This window comes from Chenopodium album, chromosome 6 (assembly GCF_948465745.1).
Source record: "Chenopodium album chromosome 6, dcCheAlbu1.1, whole genome shotgun sequence".
Taxonomy (NCBI): Eukaryota; Viridiplantae; Streptophyta; class Magnoliopsida; order Caryophyllales; family Amaranthaceae; genus Chenopodium; species Chenopodium album.
Window position 1 is genome coordinate 68,465,317 of NC_137839.1, and position 14,225 is coordinate 68,479,541.

General features: G+C 32.0%; 2 long non-coding RNA genes across 3 annotated transcripts; both read right to left on the reverse strand.

The window, feature by feature from the left end:
* Positions 1–4,848: 4,848 nt before the first annotated feature.
* LOC145635071 (uncharacterized) lies at positions 4,849–7,290 on the reverse strand. Its single transcript, XR_014113770.1, has 2 exons — positions 7,165–7,290; positions 4,849–5,525 (listed from the first exon to the last, which is right to left on the reverse strand). It is a non-coding gene; the product is annotated as an uncharacterized LOC145635071 (long non-coding RNA).
* A 2,987-nt stretch (positions 7,291–10,277) lies between these two features.
* LOC145635072 (uncharacterized) lies at positions 10,278–11,789 on the reverse strand. 2 transcript variants are annotated; one of them, XR_014113771.1, is made up of 3 exons: positions 11,657–11,789; positions 11,513–11,577; positions 10,278–10,472 (listed from the first exon to the last, which is right to left on the reverse strand). It is a non-coding gene; the product is annotated as an uncharacterized LOC145635072 (long non-coding RNA). The 2 variants fall into 2 exon arrangements; XR_014113772.1 differs by having other exon boundaries at positions 10,278–10,479.
* Positions 11,790–14,225: the final 2,436 nt, after the last annotated feature.

Genomic DNA, 14,225 nt, shown 5'->3' on the forward strand with positions numbered 1-14,225 from the left:
CTTATCCTTGCAAATTACCAAATCCATTAATCAACAGACATAACTAGGGCTGTATAGAGTGTGGTTTAGACCGCACCAAACCGCAATTTTGCGGTTTGGTGCGATTTGCGATTTGAAAATTGCGGTGTGGTTTTTTAAATAGATCAAACTGCGGTTTGCGGTTTGGTGCAGTTTCTAAAATTATTGAGACCAAACCCCACCGCAAACCGCACTTAATACGGTTTGCAATTTTTATACTATATTTTCATTAAAATTATATAAAAGAACTAAAATATATATGAGCTAATTTTTTACTATTAGTTAATTAAAGGTTAATAAAAAGAGTTTAATATTTAAATAATCAACTAATAATTATAATAAAAAATAAAAGTTTTGTTTTAAAAAAGAATAATTACAATTTTAATTAAATATGGTTAAATTGCAAACCGCACCGCACCAAACCGCATCTTGCGGTGCGGTTTGGTGCGGTTTTTTTAAAAGTGCGGTTTGAAAAAATTACAAACTGCACTTTTACGGTTTGGTGCGGTTTATGATCCAAACCGCACCGCGAACACCCCTAGCCATAACCACACTGCCATATATAGAAGTTGATGCTACTAACATGCCTACCACCTCCACCGCCATGCTTTAAATTAATCAACAGAAACTTCAGATCATATCTAAGTAAAATTCTCCCTTCGTAGTTCCATTATTTTTAAAAAAAATATCCAACTCCAAAAAAAATAAATTAAAAATATTTATATATATGTTTTTAAAAAAAACTATCAATAGCTACTACCACAAAAACAACTCATTTTCCTCTCCTCATCCTCGTCACCATCTTCATTACTACCGGGAACCAATACAATTAAAAAGAATAGAGTTTTTTTTTTTTTTTTTTTTTTTTTTTTTTTTTGTGAGGAAAAATTAATTTAGATAATCCAACCTTTTGCCCATTTAAATCTAATAATCCAGCGGATTAATCCTGAATAATCCAAACTTTGGGGTCTTCAATTCGATTAGGCCAAACCGGTCACCAACCTATAATATCAGGTCACCTTGCCATGTGTCACGTTCGGATTCGTCCAAATATATATTTTACATTTAAAAAAAATAATTATTCAACCTTTTTTCCTTTTCTCTTTCCCCTTCGACTCCCTAGCTACCTCCTTTAAATCAGGCCCCCTTCCCTTCCACCCCCATTGAACCGGCACGGTGTCAACCTTGCCCCTCCTTTTTCGACCTCCTTCCTCTCCATTTCCCTACTACTTATCCCCTCTCTTCCTTGACTGTCTTACTTTTTGCCCCTCCCCTCCCCTTCCCATTCACTTTTCATACCACCCATCCCCCATCCCCTTTCCCCCCACACCCACCTAACACGGCGACCCCAAAATCCCAAAACCCTATCGACCTCTGAGTTCCAAAACCACCTCCCGTAAAATCGTTAACCCCAAAATCCCCTTCCTAAAGCCTGCACCCTTGAACCCCCCACCACGTACTTAGGGCTCCTTATAGATTGACGATTTGGCTAAAGGTCGGAGTTGTAGAGGGGTTTTGAGGGTGACTAGCTAGGTTCCAAGGGATGATGGGTGGTTGGAGAAAAGGAGGGAATCAGGGTTGTAAAAGCAGATCAAGGTGGTTGTTGGGGAATGGATGTGAAAGGCAGAAATTAAGGAGGAGAGAGAAAAGGTTTTTATTTTTCATTTTTTTGTTATATCAAAAAAAAAAAATTCTTGATGAGAAAGTCACCGGCCAACTTGGCTTAATAAAATTGAAGACCCCTTAAAGCTTGGATTGCTCAGGAATAATCAAAAGGTTGGATCATTGTAGACGTCATCCAAAGCGCGCCTACTTAAGCATGTGTTAATATGTTTGACATTCTTATTAGGAAGTGGGAATTGACATACGATTAGGAACACGATTAGGGATTAAAAAAAATTAGGAAACCGCCAACAAGTTTTTAAGGAACTTGTAAATCGTTCACGGATCAATATAAAGAAATCATGATAGGCAACAAGCCAACAATGATTGACTCGTTAAGGTTACACCCCATTCATAATCCATGAGATTACTAACTCCATATGGTTCGGAACAACGAAAGGAGGATCGGGGATGATGGTACGAAGTGAATCATAGATCTACATTCCCCCGTATTGACCTCTACTCGATTCTTATTGTAAAAAGTATTTCCTGCGATCTTAAAGGCGCACAAACTAATTAAGATTCAATTTGCTCCAAACAAATATCACTACAAGAAAAAGGGTAATTAGCGACGGCCAATGTAGTCGCAAATCCGTCGCAAAAATGGGTTTGCGACGGATTTGCGACTACTTTGGTTCGTTGCTGTAGGCGTCGCTCGAAGTGCGCCTACGTTAAAATCATGTGGTGAATATGCTTGGCACTCATAGGAAGTGGGAATTGACAAATACGATTAGGGACAAGGAAAGTAGGGAGCCGCCAACAAGTTTTTAAGGAACTTGTAAACCGTTCACGGATCATAAAAGGCAACCACGAATAAGGGACAACGATAGGCAACAATGATTGACCCGTGAAGGTTACACCCCATTCATAATCCATGAGATTACTAACTCCATATGGTTCGGAACCACGAAAGGAGGATCGGGGATAAGGCATACAAATAAAATATTCAATTTGCTCCAATCTATTATTAAGCTAAATTGGTTGAATATTAATGCAACATATAATTCTAAAATATCGTGATCACTTGATTAAACAACAAGATTAAAAAGGAACCTAAACCGGTTGTCCAAATTATCTTATTAGGCGTGATTTTCAATTACATATTCCCTTTAAACATGCAATATGGTGATCAATAAAATAATAATAGAATAAACATAATATTGGAAGAAATTTAACAATAATAATGTTAGTCAAATCAAATATAAATAACCTAATCATGATGCTAGCAATATTAAAATAAAATAAGAGTAATTAATTTAATTAATTACTCACATTTTGCGCGTTCCTTAAAATTGCTACATCATGAATAAACTGTTAGTAATTTCAATAAAAAAAAATAAAGCAAATGAAAATAAAATTAAATTAATATAGATTTGATTTGGTCCAAACCCTCAGTTATTTATACCTTTCACGCCTTGGTTTAAGGACGGAACCTCGGGTTTAGTATAGACTCCTTGGAGTGCTTAAGGGAAGAATGTTGTAATTAGGAATATAGGTTTAAGGCTTAGAATATGGGAGAGAGAGAAGAGAATGATTTTTGGTGTAAAAGAGAGAAAGAGAGAAGGATTTGATGATCAAGCCTGTTGATGATTGAAAAAAGGGAGATATGACCTCTATTTATAGGGAAAAAAGAGGGTCGAAGAATCAAGAAAAGATCGAGTTCGAATCGGATTAAAACTCTTGCGATAGACAGCAGTTTTTGCGGTTTTTGTTTTTATCATATCTTTTGATCCAGAAATCGGAATAAGATAAATAAGATATCGTTGGAAAGCTCTTGAAGTCTAATTTATAAAAAATTAGAATCAGATTAAAATATTTTGTATAACAAAAAATATGGCCGAAATAGTGAGACGGTGTCAGTTTTGGATAGAGTTTGACATTTTATTCATATCTTTTCCGTTATAGCTCGGAATTGATATTATAATATATCATTGGAAAGATAATTTCAAGATCTATCCAACCATATAAAATTTGGATAAAAACTATGAGGCACGAAAATAATATCTGTCTATCTTTGAATGTCTTTCAATTCAGATATAAATAGGACTTTAAAAAAAAGGAGTTTTATTCAATTTCAAACTCTTTAATCTTATCTTTTCAAAAAAGATAATTAAGATCTTTTAGAAACTTGTAGAAGCTTCCAATTAATACTAATTGGTTTAGGAATTGGATTAAATCGTTTGGACCCTCCACATGATCATTGGGTCGTAGGTAAGGTGGACTTATGTTCGGTTTGGACTCAGTTTAATATTTTGGTCATAACTTATTCGTTATTACTCGGATTTGGGCTTATAATATATCGTTGGAAAGCTCTTTTCAATCCCCATCCAACTATTTAATCATTGGACCCAGATTATGGACCAAAATAAACTGGATCAAACGTTTTTATAAAAAGGACACGAAATGACTGATTTTAAAGGACACGAAATGAATTATTTTGGGTTTAAAGACACGAAAAGAGGAAAATAAGTTATGGTTTGGGGAAATGGGCTAGGAATTGGGTTGGTTTATGAAATGGAAATATGGATTTAAGCACTCCAAAAATTAAATACTCAACCCGACCAATAATGGCGGTGAAAGGTTGTTCATCATCGGGTTTGGTTTTGGGGAGACATTTTTAGGTGTCTACAGTTGCCAATCAAAGACCTCGTCGCAAATCCATTTTTGCGACTAATTTTTGGACAGTCGCAAATTTAGCGACGAATTTGCAACGCCTTTGCAACTACCATTTAACGACTAACTTTCAAATTTTAGCAACTAAATTATTGTCCGTCGTAAAATATTTGCGACGGATTAGCAACTACTTAGACCAATGTTTTAAGACTACTTTTGCGATGGATTAGCGACTACAAGACCAAACTTTTGCGACTACAAGACTAAACTTTTGCGACTACGGAGACTAGTTTAATTGCGATGGATTTGCGACTACTGAGAGTAATGTTTTTTGCGACGGATTAGCAACTACTTATGAAACAAATTTTTGCGACTACAAAACTAATTATTTGTGACAGATTAGCGACTACTGAGACTAATGATTTTGCAACTAACGAATCAGTCTCTAAACCAAATTTGCAGTCGCTAAATATTTGCGACTGACGATCAATATTTGAGACCATAATTTAGCGACAACCAATATCAATCACAAAAAAAAAGGTACCCATGCATAAATTCAAATAACCAAAATGTTAATTTTATTCAAATATCCAAAATATCATCAAATTTGTATCAATGTATTAAAAAACAATATTTAACTCATATGACTAATTGTTTCAAAAGTCACCTCCCATATAAAGAAAGCTACTTCAAATAAGAACCAATAATGACGATGTAAAAAAAAACCAGTTGTTCACAAAATTACCACCAAGAAAATAAAAATCACTTAGTTGTATCACGAGAGCGGGTGACTGTAGGCGTAGGAGGCTTACAAGGACGGTAACCTTGTTTGACAAGTGAATAAGTGATACCATTTCCTGCAATGTTTTTTGCATAGCTAATTTTTCCTTCTTCCATGTAGCTTTTTCGATCTCATGATTTTCGATGAATTCCTTAGCATATTTTAAGCTCTCTGCCGCTATTTTTTGGCTTTCTTCTACCTTGTTATGGTTTTCTTCTGCCATCTTCTTTAATTCTTCAACTTGAGAGCTTAATTGAGAAATCATGGAAGGAGTAGAAGATGATGTCGTAAGTTGAGAAGCAGGATCGCTCTTGTAATACATTTGTGAAGCACTCCCTAAACCGTAGACTTTTCCTTTCTTTTGCCCACCTACAACCTCCAAATAGACTTTGTCGGGGTTTATCTCAATTCCTTTGTTCTTATATTCCTCAAGTTTTTCCATATATTCTCCCTGCATTAAGATATATATTAGTAACTATGATCTCAAATGTTAAAACTTAAAAAGACTAAAAACATCAAAAAAAAAAAAAAAAAAAAAAAGAAGTTAAAATAAAAAATGCAACACTTATAGCAAAATAATTTATGTAAGCAGTTATTAGTAAAAATTTCGGCAGAGTCTCCTTTGTAAATTGAAGAATCCCCTCCTATAGGGTATGGCTTCAAAATAAACCTGTCTCAATTCACATTGTGCCATACCACATTAATCATATGATTAATGCCGACAAATCATTCTCATCCTCCAACTCAATCACACAAACAAATAAACAATCTATAATATCTCCAAACATTAACTACCATATATTTTTTTTGTAATATTAGCAAAATATAGAAGTATACTCATACCATGACTTTTTGAGACTTGTCACCTATCAATTCAACTTCATCATTGCCCACACAAACAGAATGAGTGTATACACAATCCTTTTTCTTTATTTTAATGGAAAAAGAAGTGTTCAATATTCATTTGGTGGGACAACATAAATATAGAGAAACCAAAAAAAGAAACTTAATAGGAACAAAAAAAAAAACTTAATGCATCAGTGTATGTATCCACGATTCGCATATGCTTATAGTGAAACAAGCAGAACAAAACAATTATAGGTACAAATCAATTTATTTTACCAAATCAGGGAATAAAATTTCAGAACAGCGAAAACTACATACATCAAAATATGAAGCATCATATATATGAGAATAGGATATCTAGTGTTAAGGAAAAATATAAGAAAAATAATCTAAAAATATTATTTAGGGATTTAAGTCAGTCTGACTAATCATTTATATAAACTCCTGTTTTTAAGTTTTTGTCATATAAACTATCAATTACAACATCTATATAAACATATTGCAGAGAGTATTTACATTGTCAGATATTATTCATTCTGCAGTATACAATTCTGCCACAATTCTGGCACCTAAGACATAAAATTACTGCAATATAATAAATTCAAAACCAGGTAATGCAATGGAATTATATTAGCAAGAATAAGTAGCGAAACCTAAATTCGGCAGCAGTGCAACACCCAACAACACCACAAGATCAACCACAACTAACTAAATCAAAATTCTTTAGGAAACCTAATCTTGGTTATTATTTATCCTCTTCATCATTGTCATTTTTATCCTTAATTACAATGTAAAAATGCATATACACTTCACTTAATTATTCTTTCATTTTCTGAAAATTATACAGAGAATTCGAACAGATCCATACCTTGCAAACCTCAGGGAAAATGAAACCAGTCATTAAGAAATTAAAAATAATTAGGGCTTTTTGAATAATAAATCATGTTTGAATGGTTTTTTAATAATTGACTTCAAAAATAACCCAAAAATTCGCAATTGGCGGTCAAACAAAATCAATTCAATCTTCGCAATAAACCAGATTAAATTCAATTCAATCAATTCACAACTCATTTAATTCGCAATTCAATCAATTCGAAATTTAAAATAATTCGCAATTTGCAAACGAAACTAGACTAAAATTAAAAAATTGGACAAAATACTCAATTATACTAAATCGCAATTAGCAAATTGCAATATGAGAAATATTGAATAGACACTAGGAAGAGGAAGCATGCGTAACTAACCGGAGAGGAGATGAATGGCGCAACGGCGACTGATGAAGACGACGACGGTTTGATCTGAAGTTCTGAATTGAACTATTCTGGCCTTCGTTTTTTTTTTTTTTTGTGAGGATGAAGAGTATCGAGTAGCACTGTTTGTAAATAATGAGTGATAAATTTTTTTTTTTTAGGAAGGAGTGATATAACTGTTTATTGTGTTTTTTGGCGGCAACAACTTATTGTACTACTTTTACTAAGGGTTTTTATATTTCCGTACCAAAAAAAAAACTTATTATATATTAAGGGTTTTAATTCCTTTTTAATAAATTTTAAAAACAATAGTAGCAACTACCATGTTAGTTGCAATATTAGTCGCAAATTTTTTTAAAAAATTGTTTCAAATTTGTTAGCCTTAGAAACTGCAATTTAGTCGCAAAAAGTTGTAAGAATGTCGCAGATTAGCGACTGCATAACAACTATTATAAAATATGTTGCAAAATTTGCGACAACTCATTTTTTGCAGTCACAAAAATAATTTTTGCAACTAATTATTATGGTAGTCGCAAATATTAGTTGCTAATTAGCGACCGCATAGCAACTACTGCAAAATCAGTTGCAAAATTTGCGACTGCTCGTCTTTTTCAGTCACAAAAATAATTTTTGCGACTGATTATTATGGTAGTCGCAAAAATCAGTTGCTAATTCATCTTTTTCTTGTAGTGTATTAAGATAAATTGGTTGAATGTTAATGCAACACATAATTCTAAATATCGTGATTACTTTATTAGAGAACAAAATTAAAAAAGGAACTTAAATTGGTCGTCCAAATTATCTTATTAGGCGTTATATTCAATAACATATTCCCTTTAACATGCATAATGGTTATCAATACAATAATAGAATCAACATGAATGCTGGAATCAATTTAACCATAATAACGATTTCATTTTTTTTACATAGAGTATAGGGTGTAGATTTCATTTTTGTAATGGTAGTGTAAATTATCCTTTTATTTGTTTTTATAATTTTACAAAATATTTTCAAGAAGTATGCACTAATATTGTATTTGAATCCTCTATGCCCAAAACTCACAAATGTATACTCGTATATAAATATGTCATTTTACATACATAACATTTTTTTTGGCAAGAAGCTAGAAAAGGGATTTCATTAATAAAATATAGTCAAATGACACTTACATATAATTCCAAAGAAATTAAGAATTAAAACACAAGTACATAATACCTTAAATTAAAACTAGATAAATTATTGCAGATTTGATCAACAATTACCTTAATAAAAAAAACTTCATCTGAAGCAATACAATAGTATGTGAATTTGCACTGATTTGGCTTGAATCCATTTATGCGTAGTCGTTTGAATGAAAATACTCATGTGGTCCTCCAGATTCTTATAGAGATTATAAACCCAGGATCTTCAATTACCTCCAAACAAACATAATAATAATAATAATAATAATAATAATAATAATAATAATAATAATAATAATAATAATAATAATAATAATAATAATAATAATAAACTCAAGAGAAAAAGCATCATCTGATCGAAAAATGAGATCTATTTATTTGCAACTAATAAAAGGTTTTTGGGACTTACCACCGGTATGAACACCATGGAAGCCCCTAAAAGATTCACAATTGAGTCCAAGAGGAAAGAGATGGTAGAGATGGAGAGAAAAAGGAGAAGAGAGAAGGAAAACCTTCAAACAAAGTGAAAAATCCTAGCAATAATGGAGGCTAAAAAAACCCTCCCAAAGGAAAAACCCTAGAAGGAACAAAAAAAAACTCCCAAGGAGAAAACTTACATGACACATTGTTCTACTAAAGAATTAGTTAAACTAATACAATAATAACATCTCAAGAAACAACAAACTAAAATAAAACCTAAACATTAATAATCAATTAATAACTATATACTAAAAGACACAGCAGCAATGAAACATGTCATTTCCTGACATGTCATAAGGGTTTTTTTTTTTTTTGAATAAAATTTTATTAAAGAAACAATCTTATACAAAAATAATTCCCTAATATTATACAATATAATTACTATAACGGGGCGTTTGGTTGGAAGGATGGAAATAAGAGAGATAAGAAGGGAGGATAAAGATAGGGGATTGATAGGTTGGACAAGGATAAATAGTCTTTATCCCATGTTTGGTAAGTAGGGGAAAGAAATTAGGGTTAATTAAAAATTTATAAAAATACCCTTACCAACTTCTACCCTTCTCCTTACTTTTTCAATTTCATTAAGGGTAATTTAATCTTTTAAAACCCATTTTAATCCCTTCCCCTTATACCACCCCCCCCCCCTTTAGTTATAGAAATGGAGGGATAAGTGGGTGATTTAATCCCTATCCCTAACCCCCTTATAATCCTCATCCCTCTAAACAAACACTACATTCCTTCCATCCCTTTTTTTTTTAATCCTTGTCCCACCCCTTTTATCCCCCTAAACAAACACCCTCTAAATAAAATAATAATAAATTGGCATATGTTTAACACAAATATTTACATAGGTAAAAGAATTATATTCTTAACCTAATTTTGATAATTTTCTATATTATTTTATATCTAACATATCTTTCGTAATCTTTATTTTATATCTAACATACATTTCGTAATCTTTTACACTACAAGATATTATATCAAAGAGGGCAATTTAAATCGCCCTCTTAGGTTCAAATTTCGCCCTCTTAGGCAAAGAAGGCGATTCTAAAATCGCCCCCAAGTCTCCCTATTAGCCTCGTCCTATTAGCTTCAAAGGGCATACAAATTTTTCGCCCTCTTTGTTAAATATCAAAGAAGACAAAATATTTCGCCCTCTTTGATCAAAATCAAATAGGGCAAAAATTTTCGCCCTCTTTGATCAAAATCAAATAGGGCAAAATTTTCGCCCTCTTTGATTGAATCAAGCAAGACGAAAAGGTTTCTTGCCCTGTGTAATCAACTCAAACAAGTCAATTCATATTGCCCTCCTTGCTCAAAATTCGCCCTATTTGATCATATTTTAAAAGGGCAAAATCAAAGTCGCCCTCTTTGTTCAATTTTTTGTTTTTAAAAAAAATAATTCTAGGTGCTAATTAGGCATAAATTTTCTATAATAGATGCTAATAGGCATAAATTTTAATTTTGTCATTATATATACAAAAGTATTAACCAAGTTTTCTATAATAGCAAATATTTAATAATATTTAATACCATATATATACAAAAGTATTAACCAAGTTGTCTATCAAGCAATCTTCTCATCCTTGCAACCAGCCTTTTGGTGTCCTCCATCCCCAAAACATTGACTTGATCCCCTAACTGCAAACTTGACAAAAACAAGACTAATGTAAATTAATAAAGAAACACTAGAGTATTACATTGCTACAATACAGATCATTTAAAGCAAAAACCAACTGTTGACATACACATCAAGCAGGCTGTTGTCGATAAGCAGCTTTTTAAGTTCCAAAGCAATCTTGATCGCTACATGATTAGGTATCTAAGATAGTGTAGCAAAATGCAACATCAAAATAAAGGTTATTAAAACAATTATTCAACATCAAGAGCTCAAATAGTACATGGTCTCTAATCACAAACAAAACTGCAAGACCGGTATTTTACGCAATATAACCATAGTGATCCAACAGCTATTAGACAAAACAGAGATGCTTGCAAAAGGTAGTCTGCTACACGAGCACTGAAACATATTATATCATGAGAATTTTATCAATTAAGAGGAACCTACAATTTGAAAATAATACCAGCAGAAGCAACTAAATGCATGATAACAGTTGTCTTTATAAAATTTGAAAATAAAAGAAATAAATATCACTACAGCATACCACTCTTACTAACATCCAACAAGATAGGGCGGCTGTAAAAGTAGGATTAAGGGGTACACTGAAGTTTTGATGCACAAACCGATATACCATTCCTAAGGAGTGGTAATTATAACCTCAAAAATATATGCCTTCTGGAGATCAAGCAGTTACTGAATTCACAAGGCTCCTTAACCTCCAATTGTGATACTGGGTGCTTAGTTACCATATATGGTTCAATACACAGAACAGAACCACCTAAAATGGTTCAATACACAAAACAGAACCAAAAAAAAAAAAAAAAAAAAAAAAAAACCATTTCAAATTACCAAACATCTATATAGCTATAGTCTTGAACCACCTATTAACAACCATCACCACTTCACATAAACAGAACCAACACAAAATAGCAATTAAAATCCAGCAATCAAGGATAAACAAATACCACACACTCCGGGAAAGCACAAGTCTTAACAAGGTATCACTTGAAAATGCATCCAAAGGGCAATTTTATGCAAAGAGTGAGCTTGAAAATATTACCTCTATCAAGTATCACACTCCATGACTTCTCCTCGGCCTCATCGTCAAATTTCCCATTTTTATGCCTTACAAGATAAAACAAAGTCAGAATTTTAAAATAAAGAAAAACAAAGTGTTCGTGCATTAGACAAATATTCAATATACCTCTTTGACTTCTCCCATAACTTTAAATACATGGGATCATCATTAGCTTGGGATGAGGTGGTTACATTTAAACTAGAACCATTGATTTCGATGACCTCATTCTCATTTTCACAAGCTTGTGTCTCAAGTTCCTATCAAATCACATATATACACTTATTAATTTCAGCAAGATCAATCCATTTAGGAAACAATAATAATCAGAGCAACAGAACCAGAAATGTGAGCCAGAAGATCATCTGATGTAACCACCAGAAATGATGTTCATGTGCATTCTTTATTAAGAAAATAAAAGCTAGCCAGCTACTGATATTTCCCTTCAGGAAAATCACTCCATTTAAACCATTGGTGAAATAATAAAATGTTGAAAATCATTGGTGCAAGAGTTGGGAACAATGTATAAACTTGATAGTCCTTTTCATTTATAAGCATTCTACTTTCATTTTACTAGTTAAAAAAGGATTAATACACTACACCTGAATCTGAGGAGTAATGTGCACCTAGGTTCAGGTTTTGTAATTTTAATTTTACTAGTTTTTAAGTTTTTTGTGAATGTGAGACTATCTGATCGGTTGGCAGAGATATAGGACATCATATGCATTGCTCATAATTGCAAGATATGAACAGTAACACTTTGTTTGGATAAGAAGAAATGGAAGGAAAAGAAGAGAAAAGAAATGGAGGGGGACAAAATCTCTTGTTTGGGTAAAAGATTGGGGGAAGGAGAGGGAGGGATCTATTTTCCCTCTCTCTATAATAACCATAATCTCTCCAAAATTGGAGAGATTTGGAGGGAAAATGGAGCTCACCTCCCCCTCCCTTTCTTTTCCCTTCCCTTCCTCCATTCTCCCTCCCCTTCTTTTCTTTCCTTCTTTGCTATCCAAACAAACCGTAAAACATCATACTATAGTCTTAATTATAATGATGGTTTAATTATAATGATTATCAAGACTAGAATGTAGTTACGCATGCATGTTATTCATGGTTAGTTTTTGCCTCTTTAACTTTTCTTTCAAGCTTCATTGACATGGACTTCCGATCTACGTCTTACATACCATTGAATAATTATGATATTTGTCTAAAATGCTTTCGTCTTACTTTCTATTGATCTTGTTTTTCCTTGTACATCATGCTTACACCAAAACTCATCAATCCTCATGTATAATCCTCGTCGTCCTTGCTTTCAATTCATTCGAAAATAATTATAATTATCTTCCTTGAAAGTTCTTAGCCACAATTCATGCCACACTATTGATGATCATTGATCAACCATATTCTTTAGTTCTTCCTTCTTCTTCAAGGTAATATTAATTATGAAATTAAACAATGGACCCAAACACTTTGCCATGGCAAGGTTGTATTAAAATAGACTTTATGATCAAGAGTCAAGACTACTACATAGTAATAAATGACGTGCATCTATGACTATTTGAGTTAATGAGTTATGCAGGGAAAGTATGTATAAATTATAAACTATATACTACCTCCATTAATTATTATGTGCAACTTTGGAGTATTATTTGTGAGATATAAAATATTCCAAAGTTGCACATAATAATTAACGGAGGTAGTATGATGATAACCAAAGATGGCTCGACCATGTTTAAGTTATGGGGATAGTTTGGTTCAAGATCATCAAACTTTGATCTAGTTTCACGTAACATACGTCAATTCTCATGTTCCTTGTTGTTTTATCGTAATTTAATGTTCTTTTATTTTTTAATAAAAAATTGATGTCTATAATTATAAATTTGTAATTATAAACATTTTTGAGCAAATTTCAATACATGCGTAGTACACTAGTACGTACTCGTATAATTTTTTATTTTTTATATTTATTTTTTGAAAGAACGTACTCGTATAAATAAAATTTGTTGAAGTTGCATTGGTTCCGACTTTTTGAAGTAGTTTATGTGGCACAAAAGTGACATGAAAAACCTTATATCACGTGAATTATCAATATAACAAGTTGATATCACCTGAATATCACATGGCTTATAATGTACTAGTTTATTTGTTCTTTTTTATTTCTCTTTTCATTCTCTTTCTATCTTTATTTGTTATTAATTTAGGATAAATGTGACAGTTTAATTAATTGAGATATTTGCAAAGACATTATTGTAATAATCAATATCCTTTTTTTGAACAATAATAATCAATATCCTTAAGTATTAGTAATAATTATAATTCTTCCAAAAAAAAAAAATTATTATAAGAAAATTAATATTAAAAATATATAGGGTATCATCTAAGCTATAAAAATATTAAATAAGACACCATGATCATGCATATAAGCTGGATTATATTGTTTGGACAGAGTAATTTCCGGTTTGACATATGTAGATTTATAAAGGTACTAGGTAGGTATAAAATGCACATATTTATTTTTGTTCAATTGACCAAAACACTTATTTGAAGGATGTCTTCCTCCAATATGGGATCAACTAATTAATAAGTTGCTAATTTAGAACTTCCTTGAAAACTTATTACGCCTTTTACACGAAAATAAATTTAATCTTTTTTATTGGAATATAATGAGAACGTAAACTGTTTTTTTTTTTTTAAATTAAAT